Raw genomic sequence first — 8,059 nt, 5'->3', positions numbered from 1 at the left:
CGCGGCTCTAACAAATCGATCTTCTCCGAACAATAGACTAACAGCTTGTTCGTCTAAGCAAGGTGCTTGACGGGTTTTGACGGTACGAACCGTTTCTGGAGGGATGAAGTAGCAATCGTGAAAGATCTTGATTCCGGCTAGCTTCCTCTCGAGATAATGCCAATGCTCGGGAAATCCGTGAAAGAGTTCTAGACTTCCTTCCTTAACAAAGTACCCATTTAGGGTAGGGAGATAGGGTCGCATTTGGACTCCTACATACTTACGGTTTTGAACTTGAGCGAGCATCTCGAGAACCTCTTCTTTAGTGGGTTTGTACCCTAGCCCGAGTGGTATCCTCTTTGAGTTGCCTTCCTTGTATGGTGCGAAGGTGTTTCTTAGAATAGGGTTCAAAGGCATTCCAGGGACGTATCCCTGGGATTTGAGTATGTGGTTGACCACCAAGTTGGAGTAGGGATCATAGTATAAGCGTGCCAATTCGATTTCTATGACACCTATGCTTTGGAAGCCCCCAAGTTCATACACTGGGTCTGCAAGGACTTGATTGTTCGACTTCTTTTCAATTATTGCCTTGATGGGTGACGAAGTGATCGTCACCACTTTGCCATTTAGTGGGATCTTGATCTTTTGATGAAGGGTGGATGTCACCGTTTTGGAAGCGTGAATCCAAGGTCTTCCTAGGAGTATGTTGAAGGAAGCTTCAATGTCCACTATTTGGAAGTTAACCTTTCGCTCAATTGGCCCTGTGGCTATGGTTAGGCTAGCAAGTCCTACTACCTTTCGTCGTGTACCATCGTATGCGCGAACAACTTGATTGGTAGGGGTCCAATCCGACTCTTTCATGCCTAATTTGTATGCCATTTTGAGGGGTATGGCGTTGACTGCAGAGCCATCATCTACCAAGGTCATTGGCACGTTCTTCTTTAGACAAATGACAGTGATGTAAAAAGCCAAGTTGTGACTAGCGCCAAAAGGTGGCAAATCTTCGTCTGAGAAAGTAATAGGATTACTTAGCTTCGGTGATTCTTGGAAGACCAAGTTGACTACATCTTCGGGTGTTGAGTTATGTGCTACATTTAGCTTGGCCAAAGCTTGCAGTAAAGCTTGGAGATGTGGGAATGAGCTTGCTACTAATTGCCAGACTGAAAGATCAGCCTTTGTCTTATGTAATTGCTTGAGCAAATGGTCAGTGGAGTCATCTTCGTTATCATTTGGTGTGACAACGTTGGTTGGACCATTTTGAGTAGTACTTTGATATGGACGCCCTGAACGAGTTAGGTGGTCCACATTTTGGTCTTCACCATTTTGGACTATTTCCTTGGCTAGGGAGTTTTCAATGAGGTACTCGTCCTCATCATCATCAGCCCATACTTCATTGATCGTAGCTAGTTACCCCATTCTCATGATTTTGTCTTCTAGTCGTGTGATTTGGTCGACTAGTTTATCAACCACGGTGATTATTTCTTGCATAGTAGCGTTTTGAGAGAAGATTAGTGGCACATGCTCCTTGGATGTTGCGTTGGGATCATGTAAAGTTGTCACCACATTTTCTAATTCCCAAACTTGTCTATCCACACTCCTTGCCCATGTGATAAAGTCGGAAATGGTAGGTGAGATAGTAGAGTAGAATCCCTCACTCTCGATTGCATGGATCTCATCTTCAATTGGAGAAATGAGGTGTGAACAATCTAAGGTAGATTCATCACTTGTAATCACTAGAATCCCAAGAGGGTTCTGAGTGTTGTTGGGTTTACCTCCCGGCGGTATTGGTAGTCGACCATCTTCAATCATGTCTTGAAGCACATTTTTCAATTTGTAGCATTTTTCTGTGTCATGGCCCTTGCCCCTATGGTACTCACAGTACGAGTTCTCGTCCCAGAATTTGGATTTTTTTTCGGGTTCGGGAGTAGGTCCAATGGGTTGGAGTTTGCCTTGTTTCATTAACCTTTTTAGAGCGTTTGAGTAAGTGTCCCCAAGATTTGTGAATTTCCTTGGTGGGATACTATTCTTAGATGGCTCGAGAAGGTTAACTTCATCAGTCTTGCTAGTGGAGCCGTAAGAACGACTTGTTGAGCCTTGGTATCCTCGACCTACCGTTTTGGACAAGAGCCCTTTACGGATGTCATCTTCAATCCTTGTCCCTAGTACGGTTAAGTCTTTGAAATTCTTGATGTTTTGGTATCTCAAATGATTGGCATAGATGGGTTTGAGATTATCCACGAACTTCTCCACAAGGGTAGCCTCATCCGGGCGTTCAACTAGTTGGGTACTAGTCTTCCTCCACCTACTTAGGAAGTCGGTGACTCCTTCTTTGTCATTTTGGGTAAGAACCTTTAGAGTGCGTATGTTAACTTGGATCTCAGCATTATCCGCGTATTGCTTAGCAAATTCGATCGCGGCATCTTCCCAAGTAGCGATCTTCTTGTGTTCTAAAGAGTGATGGTGTCAAGAGATGAAGGAAAGATCCTTAAGAACATCTCGGGTTTGATGCCTTTGATAAACATGTAATCCTTGAAGGCACGGATGTGGTTCAAAGGGTTTTCGTGCCCCTTGAATTTAGGGATATCCGTCATATTGATGTTGGTTGGCAATTTGGAGTTGACGACCTCATACTTGCGATTATTCTCCCTATAAATGTCATCTCCTTTAAGGTACATCAACTGCTCCTCTAAGTATTGGAGTCTTTTCTCAGCTACAATCATTCCCATGAGAGGATTTTCGTCCTTTGATTCACTTGCAAAGTCCCCTACTACTTCACTTTCGTGAGGAGGCAATCTCCCCTCTACGGCGTAGATCCGACCCTCGATGGTGTCAAGGCGATCATACACTTGGTCTTGAGTGACTTGGATTTGGGCTAGCGCGGCTAGGATTCGATCATTACCATCTTGAAGTTGGTTGAGGTTTGTGTCGCTGGTTCCGGGCATCTTGAAACTGGATAAGACATCGATGACGAATCAAAACACGATCGACTATTCTAACACACTTGCTAAAAGAGGAAATGTTTTGACTCGTGAAGTGGGTGTGTGCCACTTGTGTTGAGTGAGCTTTGAAGAAAGGACAAAGTTTTGGAAAATGTGTATCCTAATCAACTATAGTGTATTCGTAGGAGTGGACTCAAAGTGAGGTTTTGAAATGGGCTTGTGGCCCGAATTTTGACTCGACAAACGGACAGAGTTTCGACTGGGTTTTGCGCTAATCGAATGGCCTTTTTCGAAATTTTGATTAAAAAAAGGGTTTTGATTTTTGCAAAAATCGTCATGGTTTCGTTTAGAAATGGTGACCACGTAAGGTGCAAACATTTATACAAGCATTATAACGGGATGCTGAGTGCTTTTTAAAAGGGTTTTGGTTTAAAGGGTGGGTTGCCATACCGAACCATCAAACTCGAAGTCTGTGGAGAGGCTCGTACCAAACAAGAGTAAGGCCGATTCCTATTCCATTTCCTCAAGTAGTGAAGGCCCTTGATACAAACAAGAGTAAGCATCATGGTATGGATGACGTCAATCGCTATCCATCCTCAGGCCCAAATAAGAATTAGGACCGTTTAGACGGGACGATTGGTCGAATGGGTTGGGTTGGGCCTAGGAAGGCCGAATGAAACGGTCTAGGAAGACCGAGTTATGAAAACCGACAATTGTCTTGTACAAACTATTCCCTAACCTTGTTCAAGTTTCACCCTTGGCTACACGTAAGTGTATTATCTCCAGCGAAGTCGCCAAACTGTGGACAGCGAGGGCCCACGGGGGTGCTTGGGAGGAAGAGAACAAGCGTTTGCATTTGTTAGAGTCGCCACCAATTTTTATGGGAAATTGGAACCGTTCGAATACCTTGTGTCATGTCAAGACACAAAGTAGAGACATGAACACTAAGCAATCGTTACCCTTAGCATTCTATGTCTAGAATGACTCTCGTGGATGCCAATGAACACGGATGTTCACAGAGATCTGGAGTAAGGGGTGAGGGTACGTATTAGGAAGCTCTTTTGATCGAACACCTAATCCCGCCCGCCTCGATAGCGGCCTCTACTAATGATTAGGGAAATTATTCATACTCGATATATCGTCGATTATATGCATGCAATGCAACATCCAAGTTTTAATCCTAGCATGTGAATTTAACTAAGTCGGTTGACACACAGCTTAACAATCAATTGGGTCGAAGTAGGATTTAATGCTCAATTACATGTGAAAACATACAAATGATAAAAAATACCAGGAATAAAATTACAATAATAAGAAATTACAATAGTTACATCGGGATTAGCGATTTATGTCGAAAATACCTTTAAAACGGATAATTTGGGAAAAGAAAGAAGAAAGAATTAACGAACATAAATTAAGGCGACAATAGTCCATTAATACATAAGCTAATTAAACTAAGTCAAGCAACAACGGAGTTCAGAGACAGAACTCAACTGAACAGTAGCGCAGAGATCGCCCTTTGGAAGAGGCGCAGCAGATGCTGCGTCTGTTCCAAGGGTGAGTTCTGGCTGTGAAGCCGGAACTGCAAATCGTTAATGTTCGTGGGTTAATTTAATGATTGATTTATAATATATACTCGGATAGAAGTGATTATCAGGTTATTTACATGTGATTGATGGTCATAAAAACAATAAACATTGATGAGACGGATGCAAACGATTTATTTACATGGAAGAATGATTGATTAGTGACATAGGTGAACAAAATAGACTAAACATGATGAATTAATGATAAATTAATGACGAATATCATGCATAACAGATCGAAAATATATCAAAGATCGAATTCCAGAAACCCAATATGAACAAATCGAATTCCTACAACCCGGATTGAATTTAATGACGAAAACCCGCAAATATCGGATTATAAGGGATTTAAGTCGAATTTAATGACGAATTAAACATGCGAATGAATGATAAATAATATACATGTGAGATTATAAGCTATTATGTCAAAGAATTACCAGGAAACAAACGAGACAAATTTTGACGAACGAATTACAGAGGACGAAGGAAGAAGAAAGGAAGCAGGAACTGCGGCAGCCTCACGAAGAGGCGCAGCAGGAACTGCGCTCCTTCGAAGAGGCGCGGCAGTTGCTGCGTCCTTTCTCGACGGTTTGCCTTCTGGAAATTCGCAAAAAAGAGGTTTTAAAGCACGGTTTTAGAAATCGGTTTTAAGAGGTGTTTTCGACATAAACCTTACATTAATGATGATACAAAAGTAAAGAACAATAATAAAAAAAGAGATTATACACCCTCAGACTTACATGTTTGACGAAACGAGAAGGACTAAGTTATCGATTAGCGATGCTCGACTCGAACTATAATGCAAATATGAAAGTGCCCTCGTAAGAGGAAAACGATTAGTTTAATTAAGTTGATTGATTGTGGAGGTTGTCAAATTGGTCGGTCATGCAAACGAGGCTGGTACTCAGAAGGATCCGAGCTTACGTGGTCGAATGTTCAAGCACGTAGACGCCAAAAAGTAAGAACAAAGGTCTAGAATACAAAGGGAGAAGATAAGGGCGGACACTCGCGTGAGAAATATGAGGAGCGAAGGCTCCTATTTATACTAATAACGTGAAGGAATTAGGGTTTCGGAGAGTCTTTGGAAGTGAATCTCGGAAAGATATAAAAAAGATACGAAAAACACGCAGAAAAGGACCTGGGAAGAGGCGCAACAGTCACTTCGTCTCTTGGAAGAGGCGCAGCACCTGCTGCGTCTGTTCCCAAGGGGTTTCCTCCTGCGGAAGAAATATTTCCGTGTTTAAGTTATGGTAGGACGGAATATTTTGGTTTTCCTTAATATCTTGTATGAATATAATGGGAAATTGTTTACCAAAGGATAAAGATTGTGAAATATTTATAAAATATGGAATAGAAATATCCGGAACATTCCAGAACATTCTGACTCGGGATTTAACGGTTATCAGAAAATGGAGACGGTTTTAGGCCCGGATTCCAAATGTACTCTAATTACTGTCAAAACGACCGTATCGGCACGTAGATGACAACTAAGAGGTAGACATTAATATTTGAGCAATCACTTGACGATAAACTTACGAACTGTCACAAATCGTTCCGCGTACCAAACATGCGGCCCAATCATCACTAGGTGGCTTACGAGAGGTGCAGAAATGAGGTATCTACAATGTTCTACTATCCCCGCCACAAAAGAGGTAATTAAAGATAAGATTAAGGAGGTGCTGTTTCCTTTCTTTTTGACTGGCTCAGCCAAGGAGTGGCTGACTGACTTGGACCGTACGGCCGCAGGGATCACATACTAGGAGACCCTTGCTCTTGGTTTTTATAAGAGATATTTCCCTCTGCAGCACACTAATCAGCTGAGGGCTAAGATCACTAGTTTCAAGCAGGCACCGGATGAAATGTTCTATAAAGCATGGTGCCGGTTCAAGAGGTTGGTGAGGTCTCTTCCTCACCATGGTTTTGATCCAGGGTTTCTGTCCAATCAGTTCTACAATGGGTTGTACGATGACCACAGAGCCATACTTGATGCCTCATCTAACAGAAGATTCCAAAAGAATACTAATGATGATAAGGGATGGGCGATTATTGAGGAGATGGCGACCCATTGTGCTGAGTATGGGAACTCGAGGGATGGTATTCGAACAGTTCACGCAGTTGATAAGGCAGTCGTGGCTCATCTGGAAGCCAGGAATGCTCGTTTTGATAAATTGGAGCTGCATTTTGCTGGGGAGCCTCAGACGGTCCATTTGCTTACTAGAGGAGAGACCATCACATGTGAGAGGTGTGGGAGCAATGACGGTCATACTGCTATTGGATGTCTTACAGAGAAGGAACAGGTCCTTGCTTTTCAACAATATAGGCAAGGAGGGGGTTCCTATTATAATAACCAAGGGGCGGTCCATCCCAATTTGAAGTGGACAAGTCAAAATGTGCTTAATCCTACCCCTCCTCCGCAGCAGCAGCATCCATATGTCCCTCCTCATAAGGCTCAACAAGGCTTTCAGAATCCTCCTTCCTTTCCTACACCTAATCACGGTGCATCATCCTCAGGTGGGGTGAGCGAGTTATCTGAGTTGAAGATGATGATGCAGTCTTTAACAAAGCAATGGCAACTAAGTGACCAACAGAAAGATGCATCCATCAAGTCACTTGAAACTCAAGTTGCCCAGTTAGCCGCGAACCAATCCACGAGGAAGCATGGTCATTTACCGTCACAAGCTGATAAGAATCCACACGAGATGGTGAATTTAATCAATCTGAGAAGCGGTCGTTCATATGAGGGACCGGAATTGTTGAAATCAGACCCGACGAAGGTAATTACTGCTGATGAATAGTGCACTATTGAAGAAAAAGAGCTGGCGACAAAGAAGATACTCGATCGACTGGTTTCAGGTGGTCGATCGAGTGAAAAAGCTGAAGAAAAGACTCGATCGAGTGGAATTTATACTCGATCAAGTGACCAGGAAAAAGAACATCTCGATCGAGCAAAACAAACAGCTCGATCGAGTGATTTTATTGAGGATTCTGCTTGATCGAATGATATTTTTGCTCGATCGAGTGATGGTGATAAAGAAGACCTCGATGAGCGCCTGCTAGTGCTCGATTGAGTGAAATATCACCTGAAAGACCTCGTTCGAGAGGTAAGAAGTCTCGATTGAAGGATGTAGAGCTTGATACAGCTGATACGTTAGAGGAGAGGAACAAGGGGCTCGAGATACCCATCAGGGTACCCTTCCCGAGGCATCTGCAGAACACAAAGGCTAATCAATAGTTTGGTAAATTAGCCGAACTCCTGAAAAGCTTGCAAGTTACCATTCCGTTCGCCGAATTGCTGACACATGTACCCTCTTACCTTAAATTTATGAAAGAAATTTTATCACGTAAGAGGCACATTAACGATCATGAGACGGTAGCTTTTATCGAGGTAGGGACGACCCTAGTTCAGAATAAGTTACCTCCTAAACAGTCAGACCCGGGTAGTTTCTCAATTCCGTGTCACATTGGTACCCACTTAATTGATAACGCGTTATGCGATCTTGGCACTAGCGTGAGTGTCTTATCGCTATCTCTTGCTAAGAGACTTGGTTTGACCAA

The 8,059-nt window shown here is 42.8% G+C and overlaps 1 non-coding gene across 1 annotated transcript; it reads right to left on the bottom strand.

The window, feature by feature from the left end:
* Positions 1–6,319: 6,319 nt before the first annotated feature.
* Positions 6,320–6,425, bottom strand: LOC141603566 (small nucleolar RNA R71). Its single transcript, XR_012525432.1, has one exon. It is a non-coding gene; the product is annotated as a small nucleolar RNA R71 (small nucleolar RNA).
* Between the last annotated feature and the right edge of the window lie 1,634 nt (positions 6,426–8,059).

This window comes from Silene latifolia, chromosome 9 (genome assembly GCF_048544455.1).
Source record: "Silene latifolia isolate original U9 population chromosome 9, ASM4854445v1, whole genome shotgun sequence".
NCBI classification, from domain to species: domain Eukaryota; kingdom Viridiplantae; phylum Streptophyta; class Magnoliopsida; order Caryophyllales; family Caryophyllaceae; genus Silene; species Silene latifolia.
Note: the sequence above shows the minus strand (reverse complement) of the source record. Positions and strands in the feature narration are given on the sequence as shown.